General features: G+C 45.2%; 1 protein-coding gene across 5 annotated transcripts in view; it reads right to left on the bottom strand.

Annotated features, from left to right (window-relative positions):
* LOC139154660 (vigilin-like) overlaps positions 1-18,920 on the bottom strand; it is a 78,274-nt gene extending 59,354 nt beyond the window's left edge. For all 5 annotated transcript variants that reach the window (XR_011556952.1, XR_011556953.1, XM_070729521.1 and 2 more), the window contains exon 1: positions 18,559-18,920. The gene's annotated coding sequence lies outside the window, so the exon portion shown is untranslated. The remainder of the gene's footprint in view (positions 1-18,558) is intronic.
* Positions 18,921-19,233: the final 313 nt, after the last annotated feature.

Raw genomic sequence — 19,233 nt, 5'->3', positions numbered from 1 at the left:
CGGGCAAACCGGAAGTTTGGAAAACGGACTTCTGGTTTGCCCATTGGGCTGTTTTTTCACCATCCAAGGCTTCCGTGAGGCCTGTGCACAAGCACAGGGACAAGGGGGATTGTGCGCATGAGCAGGAGGTGCGCATGCCTGGGGGAAAGGAACGGCTAGCACATGCAAACACTCCCTTTTGACATATGAACCAAAAAAGGTTCGCCACCACTGTCCTAGTCCAACCCTCTAAAGGCAGGAGCCCTGGCTCAATCCATCTTGGACAAATGATTGTCCAAATCTTTTCTTGAAAGCTTCCAGCATTGAAAAAAGCCGCAACTCCAGGAGGTGAGAATTTGACCTTCCCATTGGCTTCTAATTGGGGAAAGGAATTGTGTCCCAGCTGGTGTGAAGCAACTGACAACTAATTTGGACAAAAAAAAGGGGAGGGGCGATAAATGAATTCCCACGTTCCCACAGATGAAGGTCTTTGGTTAATGCTGATAGGGCTGAGTAACTTTCCTGAACCCTTCTGTGGGTAGAAGAAGGGGCGGGCAGGGAGGGAGAGAGAGAGACACTAACTTCCAATTGGAATTAATGAGATCCCAGGGCATTTGACCTCAGATTAGTAATACTGCTATTCATACTGTTTATCCCGGAGACGACAAAGCTCAGAACCTTCTTCATAATCTGATGGATGCTAATTGCTGTCTGTACTCTTCTGCAGAGAATGAGGCAATTAGCAACAACAACCATCACAAAAAAAGGGATTCTGAATTTTTTCCCCCTACACTCCATACTACGGGGGTGTTGCGTGCCAAGGAGAGTTTTAAAAAACACAGCTGCATCTGCACCGTCAACATCGCTAAGAGAGATCTCTCTTCGGGGTCTTATTGTCGGGTGCGTTAACACCACAACCACAAGGCAGATTATGTCTGAGAGCACCGAGAACCGCAGTGTGCAGTTTGTCATCCATCTACACCACGGGTGTCAAACACAAGGCCCAGGAGACCCGGTGCTTAGATGTGGCCGCCTTGGAAACAACAAAGGACCAGCCTCCAGTGCCTCTACCAGCGAAAAGGGAGCTCAGGAGGGCCCTCCTGAGGTCTGTTTTTATTGGCAGAGGGTTGCAGGAGGCAATCACAGCCAAACACAGGAGGACCGCCTTCTGCCGCACGATTCCCAGCGACCAGTTAGGTCCCACAGAGTTGGCCTTCTCCGGGTCCTGTCAACTAAACAATGTTGTTTGCCGGGACCCAGGAGAAGAGCCTTCTCTGTGGCGGCCCCAAACCTCTGGAACCAGCTCCCCCAAGAGATTAGGACTGCCCCCACCCTCCTCACCTTTCATAAACTCCTTAAAACCCACCTCTGCTGTCAGGCATGGGGGAACTGTGACATCTCCCCCGGGCCTATACAGTTTATACATGGTATGTTTGTTTGTGTGTATGCTTGCTTTTAATAATGGGGTTTTTAGTGTTTTTTAAATTATTAGATTTGTTCTTACATTGTCTTTGTTATTGTTGTGAGCTGCCCCGAGTCTATGGAGAGGGGCGGCATACAAATCTAATAAATAAAAATAATAAATTTTCGCTGACACAGCACTCAGGCAGCCACAGGGGATCCCCGACATAGGTGACGTCAAGCTGGCCATGCCCACCCTGACCCCCCCAAAGTCAAACACAACCCTGATGTGGCCGTCAATGACATCCCTGATCTACACAGATCAATTATTAAATGATGCCCTGACTGAGGTGAGTATAGATATAGCCCCATTCCTTTATCATAAAGAGATGGGTACCAAGTTCAACTTATTATTTCAGTCTTCCTAATTTCATCCCTAGAGCCAGTGGTTAAAGGCACCAAGCTAGAAAGTGAGGTGATGAGTTCAAGTCCTGCTTTGACCATGAAAGCCTAGCCTGGATGATTTTAGGGTAGCCCCATCCTCCTCTCTCTCCCTCTCTCAACTCAATTCAATTCAATTCAATTTATTAGATTTGTATTCCGCCCCTCTCCGAAGACTCGGGGCGGCTCAAAACAGCGATAAGAACAATATTATAATGGCACAAATCTAATATTAAAAATAATTAAAAACCCTATCTGAGTATGTCATCTACACCTCTAGAACTGTCTTGTTTGGTGCTGCAACCCAACAGGACCGACACAGAACTGCAGAAAAAACAATTGCTGCCAACCTGCCTTCCATTGAGGACCTGTATACTGCACGAGTCAAAAAGAGGGTGGGGAAAATATTTACTGACCCCTCACATCCTGGACACAAATAGTTTCAACTCCTACCCTCAAAACGTCGCTACAGAGCACTGCACACCAAGACAACTAGACACAAGAACAGTTTTTTTCCGAACGCCATCACTCTACTAAACAAATAATTCCCTCAACACTGTCAGACTTTCTACTAAATCTGCACTTCTATTTCTACTAGTTTTTCTCATCATTCCTTTCACCCATTTCCTCCCATGTTGACTGTATGACTGTAACTTGTTGCTTATATCCTAATATTTTTATTTATATTGCTTCCTCATTGCTTATTTGACCCCTATGACAATCATTAAGTGTTGTACCACATGATTCTTGACAAATGTATATTTTATTTTATGTACGCTGAGAGCATATGCACCACGACAAATTCCTTGTGTGTCCAATCACACTTGGCCAATAAAAATTCTATTCTATTCTATTCTATTCTATTCTGTCATAATTAAAAAACCAAATAGCACATACATACAAAACATAAATTATAAGGAGCCTGGGGAAAAGATGTCTCAAATCCCCCATGCCTGGCGGTATAGGTGGGTCTTGAGTAGTTTACGGAAGACAAGGAGGGTGGGAGCAGTTCTACTCAACCTACCTCACAGGGTTGTTGTCGTGTGGGGAAAATAGGAAGAGGAAGATGTGCTATAGGTTATGTTTGTTGCCTTGAGTTATCTGTAAAAATAGTAAAATTGGGGGGATGCAAATGAATAAATAACCACAGGCATAGTTCCCTCTAAGCTGAGCAGTGAGCAATCGCTCACTTAAGCACTTGCAGTAATGATGATGATAAAAATCATCATCAACTCAGAGTTTTCCAAACCTGCCCAGAAGCCGAGAGGGAAAGAGTGAGAGAGGAAGAGAGAGAAACAGATAGAAAAAAGAGAGGAAGGAAAAGGAAAAGGAAAAGAATGGGAGTAATGAAGAGAGAAAGAAAATCAAAATCTAGTTTGAAACTAGCTCAACTATTTAAGTGGCATTTTGATATTGATAGAGTTGCCCTATTATGAGCTCACTGTTATAGACACACAGTACAGTATTTTATTTTGAAATTCTCTGAGGCAAAACAGGGTGGGCTTTTTATTTGCTTGTTTGTTTGTTTATTTATTATTTCTGTGCCGCCCAGTCCCGAAGGGACTGCCGCTCAGACACTATACTTTTCCGCCCACCCACCCCAAAAATTAGAGGGAACACTGACCACAGGGCAAGCAAGTGTTTCTCAAACCCCAGGGCTTTGTAAGGAGTTCACCAGAGAATTCAACCACTGTTTTATTCCCAGAAATGGCTACAGGACACAAAACCACCGTTCTTCTCTGTTTCTGCACAGGAGAGAGAAAAAAATACAAGCATTTTCTGAACTGACCCTGAACATGCCAAGCTAATTCAAACGAAAGTGTAGGAAATGTGCCTCATAAGGACATAGTCTTTACAAGTGCTGAACAGACGCCCCCTCAGGAAACATCGTCACGGCATAGAAACTCTCTGAACAATGTGACAGCAAAGCAAACCGAATCTGGTGGCACTTCAGGTATCGAAAGGCAGGAAGGGCGAAAAACAAAAAGTGAGAAATTGGAATAATAGCTTTGGTGTCACACTGTCACACAACATTTGAAGAAGCCGGGGAGGGAGGGAAGGGGGGGGGAAGGGGGGGGAAGGAAGGGACTGAAAACTGAGCGTTATCAAAATCAGGAAGGAGACATGAAAATGGTGGATATACCCAAGGGAAAAGACTCTCCGAACTGGGTCATTTTTAAGATCAGTGGACTTCGATTCCCAGAATTCCCCCGCCAGAGCGACTGAGGAATTATGGGAGTTGAAGTCCACAAGTCTTTAAAAAGTTTACCAATCTGGAGATCCTTTTGCACTAGGACAGGGGTGTCAAACTTGATTTCATTGAGAGCTGCCATTAGGGTTGTGTTTGACCTTGTGGGAGGGGGCATGACCAGGGTGGGCATGGACAGCTTGATGTCACTTATTTATTTTACGTATTTATTTATTCATTTGTCCAATACACAATACATATGGAAGAGAATAGACATGAAGTAATATATATAAAGACAATATGTAAAAATAGAGGAGAAGATATATGAAAGGAAGAAAATATATATGATATATGAGATAAAGGAAAGACAATTGGACAGGGGACGAAAGGCACACTAGTGCACTTATGTATGCCCCTTACTGACCTCTTAGGAACCTGGAGAGGTCAATCGTGGATAGTCTAAGGGAGAAATGTTGGGGGTTAGGGGTTGACACTATTGAGTCCACACTTCGATAACTCGATTGCTAAAGTCAAATTTTTTACAGTCAAGTTTGGAGCTGTTAATATTAAGTTTGAATCTGTTGGGTGCTCTTGTGTTGTTGCGGTTGAAGCTGAAGTAGTCATTGACCGATAGGACGTTGCAGCATATGATCTTGTGGGCAATACTTAAATCGTGTTTTAGGCGCCGTAGTTCTAAGCTCATAAGTCGGGGGGAGGGACCCCTGTGTTGGCCCCAGCGCTCTGGCAGTAAAAAATGGACTCTCAAACCCCGTTTCCAGCTGCAACTGCCTCTTGCAATTCTCTGCCAGCAAAAACGGAGCTTGGCAGTCCCACCCAGGGCCTCTGTCAGCTCTGTTTTCGGCTGCAACGGCCTCCTACAACCCCCTGCCAGCAAAAATGGTGCTTGGGTTGGTAGAGGTCCTGAGGTCTTCTGTGTCCAAGGTGGCCCGCAGGCCAGATCTATACACCCCGTGGGCTGGATCCTTGAATCTGACACCCCTGCCCTAGGAGGAAACAACACAGCCCACAACAACACTGCCTGGTCAGAAGGACCCCTAAATAAAGCTCTGGTTCAAGTTGATCCATAAGCTGAAGAACATCCATCATGCCAAGTCAAGCATAGATCTACGTTTTCCTTGACTCGCAATCGGTCCGCATGAGCCAACTCTTCCTCTTTGTGCTCGCTGCTTCACTGTAATGGCAAATCTCGCTTGGCCAATAGAACAAGCTGGATGGACAGGTCTGGCCCACATGGGAGCATCTCCCACACCTCCAATGAAGGCAACTGCAGGATGTGAGTCTACAGTGACGGTATTCGCACAGAGAGACTGCAGCCCCTGGCTGACCATGGTAGCAGCCTTCCTTAGGTTGCTAGGTGATGACACACATGCCACATTTTTTTTCTCCTACTCCTGCTAGCCAGAAATGGACAAGGGAAATACCACAGCACATCACCGCGAAGGATCTCCTTGAACCTCAGTAATTACTGCCAAAATGGCTTGGCCAAGTAATCTGTGCATGGCCTCAAGGGTTGAGTCCTTCCACTCTTTAGAGCAGTGATGGCAAACCTATGCCACGGGTGCCACAGGTGGCACGCGGAGCCGTATCTGCTGGCACACGAGCCGTTGCTTAGAACACCTCCAACATGCATGTTATGTGCTGGCCAGATGATATTTTGCTTGCACAGAGGCTCTGGAGGGCATTTTTGGCTTCCAGAGAGCCTCCGGGGGGATGGGGGAAGGCCTTTTTACCCTCCCAGCTCCAGGGAAACATTTGTGGCTCGGGGAGGGTGAAACATGAGCTTACTGGGCCCACCAGAAGTTGGGAAGCAGGCTGTTCCCAGCCTCCAGAGAACCTCTGGGTAGGTGAGAGAAGCTGTTTTTGCCCTCCCCAGGCATTGAATTATGGGTGTGTGCACTTGTGCATGCGTGATAGCGTGTGAGTACACTCTTTTGGCACCTGAAGGAAAAAAAGGTTCGCCATCACTGCTTTGGAGCCATTTGAGCTCAAGGGGGCAGTCGCAGGTCAAAAAATATTCCGTTTTCTTGAATAGACAATTCCATTATGAATATTCTGGAATTTTTATTTATTTATTTTGGTCCTTTAAAGCAGGAGTCCCTAACCCCCAGGCTGTGGATTGTTAGGAACTAGGCAGTGGGGAAATCCAATTTTTTAAACTACCAGTTCATAGAAACAAAGAAACATAGAAGTCTGATGGCAGAAAAAGACCTCATGGTCCATCTAGTCTGCCCTTATACTATTTCCTGTATTTTATCTTACAATGGATATATGTTTATCCCAGGCATATTTAAATTCAGTTACTGTGTATTTATCTACCACGTCTGCTGGAAGTTTGTTCCAAGGATCTACTACTCTTTCAGTAAAATAATATTTTCTCATGTTGCTTTTGATCTTCCCCCCAACTAACTTCAGATTGTGTCCCCTTGTTCTTGTGTTCACTTGCCTATTAAAAGTTCTGTGGGCGTAGCTTGGTGGGCATGGTGTGGATTGGTGGGTGTGGCAGGGGAAGGATGCTGCATAATCCCCATTCCCTCCCTCCCCAGCCAGAGGTGGTATTTTCAGGTTCTCCGAACTACTCAAAATTTCCGCTACCGGTTCTCCAGTACTTACTGAATTCCACCCCTGGGACTGGGTTGCACAAGCAGTGGGCAAGCAATTGATACTTCATCGGTGTGCACGCACAATGTAGATTACGCAGAAAACAATTCCCCACCCACCCCACCCCGGTCTAAGGAAGACATTTTGTTTGTTTGTTTGTTTGTTTGTTTGTTTATTGGATTTGTATGCCGCCCCTCTCCGTGGACTCGGGGCGGCTAACAACAGTAGTAAACAGCATATGTTGCTGTTTTAACCAGTCCCTTCTGTCTAAAAAGTTGGGGACCGCCGTTTTAAAGATGTTGGCTTTTACAAATAGGGGTCCTGGTGCTGGAGGAACACGGGTAAAGTCAAGGTTTTTTTGTAGTCCAGTATTATTATTATTATTATTATTATTATTATTATTATTATTATTAATTTATTAGATTTGTATGCCGCCCCTCTCTGTAGACTCAGGGCGGCTCACAACAGTGATAAAAACAATACATGGTAACAAATCTAATAATTAAAATCTAAAATAACAGTTTTACATTACAAAGTCTAAAAAGAAAAATAAAAAAAACCCCAATAGATAAAATACATACACATAGTCACATCATGCACAAAATTACATAGGCAAGGGGCGGGGGATGTCTCAGTTCCCCCAAGCCTGACGACAGAGGTGGCTTTTAAGGAGTTTACGAAAGGCAAGGAGGGTGGGGGCAGTCCTAATCTCTGGGGGGAGTTGATTCCTGAGGGCCGGGGCTGCCACAGAGAAGGCTCTTCCCCTGGGTCCCGCCAGACGACATTGTTTAGTCAATGAGACCCGTAGAAGACCAACTCTGTGGGACCTAACTGGCCGCTGGGATTCATGCAGCAGAAGGCGGTCTCGCAGATATCCTGGTCCGGTGCCATGAAGGGCTTTATAGGTCATAACCAACACCTTAAATTGTGACCGGAAACTGATCGGCAACCAATGTAGACTGCGGAGTGTTGGTGTAACATGGGCATACTTAGGAAAGCCCATGATTGCTCTCGCAGCTGCATTCTGCACGATCTGTATAGGAAGTATAGGAAGAAAGATGCCAGAATGTAATATGTATGCCCAGGATGGAAATTCTTTTCTTGGAATATCTAAAGGGAGAAGAAACCCAGAATTTAGAACTCCTAGGATTTTTTGGAGGAAAAAAAAGTTGGATTGGGGTGGGGCAGCTGATCTCCCGGTTGCCATCTACGCATGCGTGCCCATAGAAAAAAAAGGGCACGCATGCGTAGATGGTATTTTGACTTCCGGGTTGAAAAATCGCAAATTATCCTGTTCGCAATGGTCGGGGACGCAATAACCGGGGGATCACTGTACACCATCAGGATAGACATAACCAGCTGAGGTTGAAGCTTCATCTAGTGGTGGCAACATTTATCTCCAGTCCTGACCAGGATTAGAAATCGGGACCATGGGGAGGAGTAGCAGTTTCAACTACTCACCACGGCCACATAATGACAAGTGCTCGGCAGCCCGAGCGGGGACCTTCCTGGGTATGGATGAGAGGCGGCCTGCTATTGGTTCATCGCTAGTGGTCGGGATGAATCCTAGAAGATGATTGGTTAGTAAGCATTCCCTGTGCCTCCACTCTTCCTGTTGCTGATAGCTGGAGGGATTGTGAGAAGAATGTTTATGTTTGGATGGAGGCGGCTGGTGGCGGGCCGGATAAATGGCCTCCGCGGGCTGTATCCGGCACGTGGGCCGTAGTTTGGGGACCCATGTTTAATTTCCCCACGGCACACCTGACCATGTCTCGCGGCACACTGGTTGAAAAACACTGGATTAGAGAACTGGAGGCTAAACATATGAAGAACGGTTGCAGGAACTGGGCATGGCTAGTTTAATGAAAAGAAGGACCAGGGGAGACATGATAGCAGTGTTCCAATATCTCAGGGGTTCCCACAAAGAAGGAGTCAACCTATTCTCCAAAGCACCTGAGGGTAGAACAAGAAGCAATGGGTGGAAACTAATCAAGGAGAGAAGCAACTTAGAACTGGGGAAAAATTTCCTGACAGTTAGAACAATTAATCATTGGAACAACTCGCCACCAGACGTTGTGAATGCTCCAACACTGGAAATTTTTTAAGATGTTGGATAAACATCTGTCTGAAGTAGTGTAGGGTTTCCCGCCTAATCATGGGGTTGGACTAGAAGACCTCCAAGGTCCCTTCCAACTCTACTGTTGTTGTTGTTCTTGTGGTTGTTGTTCTTGTGGTTGTTATTAAATCAAAGTCACAAGGTAAAAGTTGCCAGCATTGTCAGAACAAGAAAAAAAAAACACCTTTTCACACTGTGTAATTTATCGAATGTACTGCTGCACAACTAAAATCCTGGCTAGTGCACCACAGATAATAATTAAGGCTGTGTTTTATGGAATCTCATAAACTATGATTAGCAAGCTACAGCGGCTGTGTTCTCACAAAACGCTGAGCCCGACAAGTGAGGCTGCAAAAAACCACAATGGCTGTTTTTACAACCATTTGCGAAGTCAAAGCAAACCGCCATGTGTTGTGCGCAAACACAACTTTATGAAAGAAGGTAGTGGGAGACCACTTTCAAAAAGCTTGCCAACAGAACTGTGCAGTTGTCAAGTGTCGGAGGTGCGCACATATATCTGGTTGGGGTGGGGGTGGGGATTGTAGCAAGGGGCTGTAGCAAGGGAATCGTAGCAATTCCCTGCAACAATATCGCCAAAAAAGCCTCTAGAGTTGTCAACCTGATCCTACGCAGCTTCTGCTCAAGCAACCTCACCCTACTCACAAGAGCCTACAAAACTTTTGCCAGGCCCATCCTAGACTACTGCTCATCTGTCTGGAACCCATACCACATCTCAGACATCAGCACCCTTGAAAACATCCAAAGATACTTCACCAGAAGAGCCCTTCACTCCTCCACTCGAAACAGAATACCCTACGAAAATAGACTAACAATCCTGGGCCTAGAAAGCCTAGAACTACGACGCCTAAAACACGATCTGAGTATTGCCCACAAGTTCATATGCTGCAATGTCTTACCAGTCAATGACTACTTCAGCTTCAGCCGCAATAACACAAGAGCACGCAACAGATTCAAACTTAATACGAACCACGGCAAACTTGACTGTAAAAAATATGATTTCAACAATCGAGTTATCGAAATATGGAACTCATTACCGGACTCAATTGTGTCAACCCCTAACCCTCAACATTTCTCCCTTAGACTCTCCACGATTGACCTCTCCAGGTTCCTAAGAGGCCAGTAAGGGGCGTACGTAAGTGCACTGGTGTGCCTTTCGTCCCCTGTCCAATTGTCTTTCCTTTCTCTCACCTAACTTATATATTCTCTTCCTTTCATATATCGTCTCCTCTAAGTTCACCTTCACCCTCTTTTATATTATCACATGTCTATTTTCTTCCTATGTATTTATGTATTGGACAAATGAATTAATAAAATAAAATAAAATAAATTCTTGTGCGCTTGCAAAAAAGGAGGTGGATTTGAACCGCTTTTTATTTTTTAATGGCTGGAATAAAAGAAGGACTGGAGCTCAGATATTGTTTTTCCAGGATTTCACCACTTACAATTTGTTCCCTCTGGCTTCTCGAGAGCTTTGCCGCATCAGGAGCATTTAATTGGCCTCAGTGGGTCTCAGACACTCGGGCAATGTGCTGCTTACTAAAAGCAGCTTCTATTTTCATAAGTCATCGGTGGCTAGCCTTTCCCACTTGAGTTGAAATTCACAGAGCGTTCAGAAGCAACAGAGGGAGAGGGCAGGGAATAAATATTTATGACGCTTCCAAAAAAGAAAAAAACCCACTTGCGGACAGATATGCCATCACGCACCCTTGCAACCGGCCTATAGTCAACACAACAGTTGTGTGTGGCTGACCAAATTCGCCCCTAATATTGAACCATAAATCAGAATAGAGCTGGAAGGGACTTTGGAGGTCTTGTAGTCCAGCCCCTACTCAAGCAGGAGATCCTATACCAGCAATGAAATTTACTTGTACCTTCCCTACCAGGTTTTGAAGCGTGCTATTTTTCACCCACTGCACATTTATTTATTATTATTATTTATTATTTAGATTTGTATGCCGCCCCTCTCCGCAGACTCAGGGCGGCTCACAACAAAATAAAACAATTCATGACAAATCTAAATTATAGTTTAAAATATTTTTAAAAAACCCATTTACTAAGCAAACATACATACAAACATACCATGCATAAATTGTATATGCCCGGGGGAGATGTCTCAGTTCCCCCATGCCTGACGACAAAGGTGGGTTTTAAGGAGCTTACGAAAGGAAAGGAGAGTAGGGGCAATTCTAATCTCTGGGGGGAGTTGGTTCCAGAGTCGGGGCCACCACAGAGAAGGCTCTTCCCCGGGGCCCGCCAACCGACATTGTTTAGTTGACGGGACCCGGAGAAGGCCCACTCTGTGGGACCTCATCGGTCTCTGGGATTCGTGTGGCAGAAGGCGGTCTCGGAGATATTCCATCACGCACCTTTGCAACCGGCCTATAGTCAACACAACAGTTGTGCGTGGCTGACCAAATTCACCCCTAATATTGAACCATAAATCAGAATCAGAATAGAGCTGGAAGGGACTTTGGAGGTCTTGTAGTCCAGCCCCTATTCAAGCAGGAGATCCTATACCAGCAATGAAATTTACTTGAACCTTCCCTACCGGGTTGGGAAGCGTGCTCTTTTTCACCCACTGCACATATGGAGAAGGCTTTGTGTGTATGCAGAGGGTTAAAAAAAAACATGATTTTTTTTTTCAAATTTTGTCTTATGATACCTAAGAGGAAACATTCTGGAGTTTTATCTATCTAGTTATACATATTACTATAGCGGCCAGACTAGCATTCGCACAATGGTGGAAAAATGATGACATAATAATTTAATAATAATTTATTGGATTTGTATGCCGCCCCTCTCCGCAGACTCGGGGTGGCTAACAACAATAATAAACACAACATGTACAATCCAATAATAAAAAAACAACTAAAAACCCCTATTATAAAAGCAAACATACCATGCATAAGTTGTAATGGCCTAGGGGGAAGAGCTATCTCAACTCCCCCATGCCTGGCGGTATAAATGAGTCTTGAGTAGTTTACGAAAGACAGGGAGGGTGGGGGCAGTTCTAATCTCTGGGGGGAGTTGGTTCCAGAGGGCCAGGGCCGCCACAGAGAAGGCTCTTTCCCTGGGCCCCGCCAAACGGCATTGTTTAGTCGACGGGACCCGGAGAAGCCCAACTCTGTGGGACCTTATCGGTCGCTGGGATTCGTGCGGTAGCAGGCAGTTTCGGAGGTAATCTGGTCCATTGCCATGTAGGGCTTTAAAGGTCATGACCAACACTTTGAATTGTGACTGGAAACTGATTGGCAGCCAATGCAAGCCACACGATGGACTAATATTAGACAAGATTAGAAGCTGCGCAGAAATGACCAAACTAACTATGGAACTTAGAAATAACGAAGATTCTGTCTTTTATAACTGCTGGGACTCTTTCTACTGCTGGTTAGAAAAAAAAGGGGGGGGGGAAGAGAAAAAATCAGATTGATTAACATTTGTTATTGTATGTATACAAAAATAACAGTCTGGTGTTTATTCTATTCTAGTAAAGGATTGAAATAAGATATATACTAAAACCAAACCTATCTGTCTATCATTTTTCTGCTATTTCATACTCAACTTTATCTCTTATTTATATACAATGTAATTATTTAACTATACTATATCGGGATATTGAGAATATTTACAGCACAACTTATTATCATAGATCTGCCGTTCACCCGCCCAATCTTTTAAATGTATTTTTTGTATATTGTCTATTGATGTTTATAGCCTCCAGAAGGGATGGGGAAGGCCTGTTTTTTGCTCTCAAGCTCCAGTGCCTTTCCAGGAGCATGGGGAGGGTGGAAATGGCCTCCGGGGGGGAGGGGGGGAGGTCCTGAGGCCAGAAATGGCCCATTTCCCAACTTGAAACAGGCCATTCTTGGCCTCTGGAGGGCCTCCGGGGTGCTAGGCTCTGGACCTTGGGGAGAGCAAAAAAAAGGGCCTTCCAGACCAGTTCAACAAAAAGTTGACGAATGGACCATTTTCTGCCTCCAAAGGACCTCTGGGTGGGCGGGGAAGGCTATTTTATCCCTCCCCAGGCTCCTAGAAACACTCTGAAGCCTGGGGAGAGTGAAAAGCACACATGACATCATGTGCAGGGGTATCACAGGCACATGTGCGAGGGGGCACATAGAATTATGGGTGTCGGAACACATGTACATGACACCCCCCCTCCGTACTTCCCCTTTTGGCATTGGAACCAAAAAATGTATGCTATCACTGACACAGAGGCAGTCCCTTACTTAACCAGCATTCATTTGGTAACTGTTCAAAGTTACGTGGCTGAAAAACAGTGCCTTATGGGTCCTTGGAGAGGGGCGGCATACAAATCTAATAAATAACAATAATAATTATTATTATTATTATGTCAGTACAACACAGCAAACAAGATCACTATGCTGGATTTCGTATTTCATCACCAGTCGGGCGCTTCTCAAGCAGCTAGGACTGCGTGATGTAGCGGCGAATTATGTTTGCCGATCCCAGTAAAGCGGCTTTTTGCAACTGACAGATGGAGATGTTGTCAGTTCCGATGGTTTTCAAATGTCCGCTGAGATCCTTTGGTACTGTGCTCAGCGTGCCAAGTACCACTGGGACCACTTTCACTGGCTTATGCCAGAGTCGTTGCAGCTCGATTTTTAGATCTTCGTATTTCACTAATTTCTCTAGCTGCTTCTCCTCAATTCTGCTGTCTCCTGGGATTGCGATGTCGATGATCCGTACTTTCTTTTTCTCTACGATCACAATGTCTGGTGTGTTATGCTTCAGAATTGGGTCAGTCGGAAGTCACACTTGGCCAATAAACAATTATATTCTATTCAAATCTATATGTACAGTGGCAAGCAAGCATAGCCAAACTACTTACTTGCAGGAATTGAGGATTAAACTAGTTGTTCTTTAGAAATTCCTTGGAGAAACTGCTAGGCAACCTGAAACCAATTTCAACACCTGACAGAGCTTAATCTGAGTGTTCTACAGATTTTCTCCCACATTCCAACAAGTGGGTAACTAAATGCAAACTCCAACAGCTTCCTTCTTTCTTTCCCTCCCTTTCCTTTTCGTTTATATGTGTGTGCCCACACTCCATAATTCAATGTGCCCCCAGCACTCCACCCTCTTGTACATGCGTGTGGAACCTCCCCCCCGCACAAACCCCCACATATGTGCACATGATCTCCCATGTGCCCCATTTCGGGCCTAGCAGGCTTCTGAAACAGCCCAACTTCAGACTTCCGGTAGGCCCGTTTTTCGACCTCCTCAGGCTCCAGAGGTTTTCTTGACATCTGGGGAGGACGAAAACACCCTCTTAGAGCCTCTGGGCGAGCCCTGTGCTGACCAAGTATCCAAAACGGGCCATGTGGAGAGACTCCTAAGAGGAAGGAGTGGCTGGCTGGCGCACACATGTATGCTGGCCCTGAGCTAGGGCAATGGCTCATGTGTGCCCACAGATATGTGCCACAGCTTCGTCATCACAGTCCTATACTATTTTGGATAAGTGGCTGTCTAGTTTCTTCTTAAAAACCTCCAGTGGAATGCCCACGATTTCGGAAGGTAAGCTTCAGAAATTTCAAGAATTCATGATGGTTTCTGAAGGCAAGCCCACAATTTCAGAAGGCAAGGCCTTGTTAATTGTCCTCCCTATTAGGTGGTTTCTCCTTAGTTCCAGGTTGCTTCTCTCCTTGATTAGTTTCATAGAAAGATAGAAGACTGACAGCAGAAAAAGACCTCATGGTCCATCTAGTCTGCCCTTATACTATTTTTTGTATTTTATCTTAGGATGGATATATGTTTATCCCAGGCATGTTTAAATTCAGTTCCTGTGGATTTACCAACCACGCCTGCTGGAAGTTTGTTCCAAGGATCTACTACTCTTTCAGTAAAATAATATTTTCCCATGTTGCTTTTGATCTTTCCCCCAACTAATCTATCCATTGTTTCTTGTCCTGCCTTCTGGGGCTTTACAAAATAAGCTGAACTCCTCCTGCAACTTCTCAAATACCGAACTACTGCTATCACGTCACCCTTAAGTCTTCTTTTCTTTAGACAAGCCTAGTGCTTCTCAAATGTATTTATTTATTGGTTTTATATGCCGCCCCTCTCTGAGGACTTGGAGTGGGGCGTAGCCTCCTGGGGGGCTGCACCCTCCTGGGGGACGCAGAGCAATGCCAGGGGAGCAAGTCTGACCTCGGGAAACACGCATAGTCCCTCTCGGTTGATTCCTCCAGACAGGGAGTGTTTTCCCAATTGCATGCTGCTCCGAGCCCGGAAGAGAAGACAGCCGGCAGGGCGTCTGTGTGGGTTCTTGTTATTCTCAGCAGATGCCACGGTAGCAATGAACAGCATTTATTTATTTATTTATTTATTAAATTTATATGCCGCCCCTCTCTGTAGACTCGGGGCGGCTCACAACAGTAACAGAAAATAAACAATGCACAATACAAATCTAATAATTAAAACTAAAAACCCATAATTTAAAAAACATGCACACAACATAGCATACATAAACAATATAGGCCTGGGGAAGTTATCTCAGTTGCCCCATGCCTGACGGCAGAGGTGGGTTTTAAGGAGTTTACGAAAGGCCAGGAGGGTGGGGACAGTTCTAATCTCAGGGGGGAGCTGGTTCCAGAGGGTCGGGGCCGCCACAGAGAAGGCTCTTCCCCTGGGACCCGCCAAAGCATGGTGAACCTGCTGCTGGACAAGGAGGAGCATCCTCTGCACCTGGGTGAAAGATTTGGACAGCCTCCTTCCACATCATTCATTGTGAGTGCCCGGCAGAGGCGGTGTTTATGGGCCAGGCTGGTGACCCCAAAACATCGGCTTGATTAAGCCGACCTGGCCTCATGTCAAAAGAGGGACTTAACCACGATAGTCATGCCTGCCTAACTGAAAACAGGCTCCACTGAGTTGAATGTGACTAACTCCAAGGTAAGTGGATAGGGCAGCCTACTCCAGCCAGAGTTTGGGGGGCACGAAATGTGTCCTTCTTCCAAGGAGGGTATAACAGAAAATTATTATTATTATTATTATTATTATTATTATTATTATTATTATTATTATTATTAGCCGGGGTGGCACAGCAGGTAGAGTGCTGTACTGCAGGCCACTAAAGCTGACTGTAGATCTGCAGGTAGGAGATTTTAAAGAAATAAAAACTGCAGCATTGGAAAGTGCTCAAGCAGTAGTGGTATTGGGTTGGAAAGAGTCTATAAAATGGACACTACAGAATTGGTACTGGTACATGGTGGATCACATACATTTTGAAATCATGGAAATAAGATTAAACAACTTTGATGAAAATAAACTGGAGAAGCTGATGGTACGATGGAATAAGGTGAAAGGTTATATGTTGAGTAGAATCTGTGATGTAAATGTGAAAAATAAACTGCAATCACTCTTTTAGTAATAACAAATGCAAAGTAGAGCCAAGGAAATATATATATATATAAACTAGTAAATTCCGAACCCCTTGTAATGGGTGGTGGTGGTGATGGGGGTCTCTCTGTCGGTCAGGTGATGGGCACATGCACTGTGCACTGTTTTATGTTTGTTTTTATGTAACCACATTTATAAAATCAATAAAAATATATTTCCAAAAAAAAAAAGGTCAGCGGTTCAAATCTCATCACCGGCTCAAGGTTGACTCAGCCTTCCATCCTTCCGAGGTGGGTAAAATGAGGACCCGGATTGTGGGGGCAATAGGCTGGCTCTGTTAAAAAGTGCTATTGCTAACATGTTGTAAGCCGCCCTGCGTCTAAGGAGAAGGGCGGCATGAAAATCAAATAAATAAATAAAATAAAGTAAATAAATTATTATTAATTAGATTTGTATGCCACCCCTCTCTGAGGACTCGGAGAATTGAGAAGCATTGGAGTAAGGCAAATCCTGCAGCCATTCTTCATGTGTTTTAGTATCCAGACCTTCGATCACCTTTACTACATAAAGTTCTCTGAATTTTATATAATATCTAATAAATATATTTATTTATTAGATTTCTATGCCGCCCTTCTCACAGCGTTCCAGAATAAATATATATTAGATATTAAACATAGCTGGACTTTATTCCCTCGACACCTGAAGTGCTAAAAAGATGAAGTCAAGAAGACAGGCTTAACCACTGATGCTATGTGAACAAGGGAGGCCTGTGGGATAATTTTTGCACTGATTTCTTTCATGAGTAACGCTAACCTGAAAATATATTTGAGAACATTTGACTTCAAGAGAACACGGTAATTTCCAGCTGTTTTATTGGTTCCTTGACACTCAAGTACAACTGTAGTCACAGCCTGGATTTTATATCCACGTATACTGGATTTTATTCTTAAAGGACCAAAAGAACACCAGTGGTTTTATTCATATTTACATTTTTTATCAGTTTTTCTTAATGGTTTTAAAGCTTTGTTTCTAATTGTTTTTACTGCACGCCACCCGGTCACATCCATGAGAACAGCAGCTTAGATATTTGATAAACAAGCATCTATACATGCAAGACATTTGGATAGAATTTAATTTAAAAATGGAATTCCAATTCCTATCTCAGAAAAAAAAAAGGAATAAAATGGGAATCCATTACTTAACCTCCTTCAGATCTTCCTGAGGGACATCTTGACCTGAATATAAATAGATTTTACCCAACAATCTGCCTTCCACTGGGGACGTGTATACTACACAAGTGAAAATATTTACTGACCCCTCGCATTCTGGGCATACATTGTTTCAACTCCTACCCTCAAAACGACGCTACACAGCACTATACACCAAGACCACTAGACACAAGAACAGGTTTTCCCCCCACGAATGCCATCACTCTGCTAAACAAATAATTCCCTCAACACTGTCAAACTTTTCACTAAGGCTGCATTACTATTACTCTTCTCATGTCCTCCAACTTATGACTGTAACTTGTTGCTTGTATCCTTACAATTTATATTAATTGTTGGCTGATTGCTTAATTGTATCCTATGGCAATCATTAAGTGTTGTACTTCATGATGCTTGATACATGGATCTTTTCTTTTCTGTTCACTGAGAGCATATGCACCAATGACAAATTCCTTGTGTGTCCAATTACACTTGGCCAATAAAGAATTCTACTCGTTTTATTAAATATTTGTTTTGAACCAAAACATCAATCTCCTTCTCTTGTAGCCTCTCTCTTCCCAATTCTAATCCACTGTATCCTCCCCAAAGCCCTTCCTTTGGTTTCATTCCTGGTGCAAAACTTTACCTCCCTCCAACCCTGCTCAACCACTCCCCTTCTTTGTGGACCTCATCCTTCCTTTCCTCATCTTCTCCTCCTCCTCCAGAAGGATCTAGCTAGATTCTAACTGGGATACACGAACACACACACATCCCTACCCACTTAACACCTCCATGCTGTCTCCCCATTCTTAGCCCTCCCTGCTTTGGGCAGCCAACCCATACCGATCCCTAAAATCCTCCATTTCTCTTTTGCCCCTTGGAGGATTAGAGAAGGCGAACTCAATTTTTCATTTAAGCATCTCCTAAAGAGAGAGATGAAAATAATAATAATGCAATATTGCTCTTTATCCAGATCTTAGTAGAAACAACCCACCCATCCCAAATATCACCCACACGTTAGTGGTCTTCACCCTTTAAAAGACATCCTCTGCCCCATCGTCCCCCATCTGGACTGCTGCACCTGCTACGACTGCTTTCTCCCTCCCACCCGTGCGCCCCAGAGGGACTACAGCTCCCATCCTCCATGGCCAGCATCGATGATGCAACCGTCTACCTGCAACAAGGTAGACCACTCATCCTCTCCCTGCAGAGAAATGGAGCTATACCTTCCATTCACGGAGGAGGCCGGGTCCCAGGTGGGGCAGAAAGCGACTGCCAATGGCCGGGTCCTGTTACTCAGGCAGAGCAGGGGCGTCGAAACAGCAGCAGCCGGGCCGAGCCTTGCAAAGCCTTCCTTGGAGCCTCACCTGCGCTGCGGCGGAGGGGCCCCCCGAGAGGAGCTCAGCGTGGCGGTGGTGGCAGCGGCGGCACTGGCCGCCGCTCGGGCCCGGGAAGAAAGGAAGCCGCGAGGGGGCGGCGGCAGCAGCGGCGGCAGCTCCTCCACCGCCGGCGCTGTCGCCGCTTTCGCTGCTGCTGCTGTCGCTGCTCCTGCCGCAGCCTCCGCCCCCTGCCGATGCCCAGCGCCGACCGACGGGGCCGCGCGCGGACTCGCCTCCTTTCTCTAAGGCCCGCCCCTGCCGCTTGTGCGAGACACACCTTCTTTTCGCCTGATCACGCCCCCCTGGGCTCGGACCAATCGTTGTTCAGCGCGAAGCTAACTCCGCCCCATTCTATTCCCCCCCCCCCACACACACACAATGGAGGGGGCGTTCAGCCGCCAGCGCTGAAGGGGGCGGGGAGTAGGGTAGTGCTGGGGTGGAGCCGTGCGCTCCGATTCTCTTCCTCGTCCTTTAGGGAGTGGGAGGAAGAAAGAGAAGTCTTCATTTCCGGTATCATTTTTG

The sequence above is a fragment of the Erythrolamprus reginae genome, chromosome Z (assembly GCF_031021105.1).
Source record: "Erythrolamprus reginae isolate rEryReg1 chromosome Z, rEryReg1.hap1, whole genome shotgun sequence".
Taxonomy (NCBI): Eukaryota; Metazoa; Chordata; class Lepidosauria; order Squamata; family Dipsadidae; genus Erythrolamprus; species Erythrolamprus reginae.
Note: the sequence above shows the minus strand (reverse complement) of the source record. Positions and strands in the feature narration are given on the sequence as shown.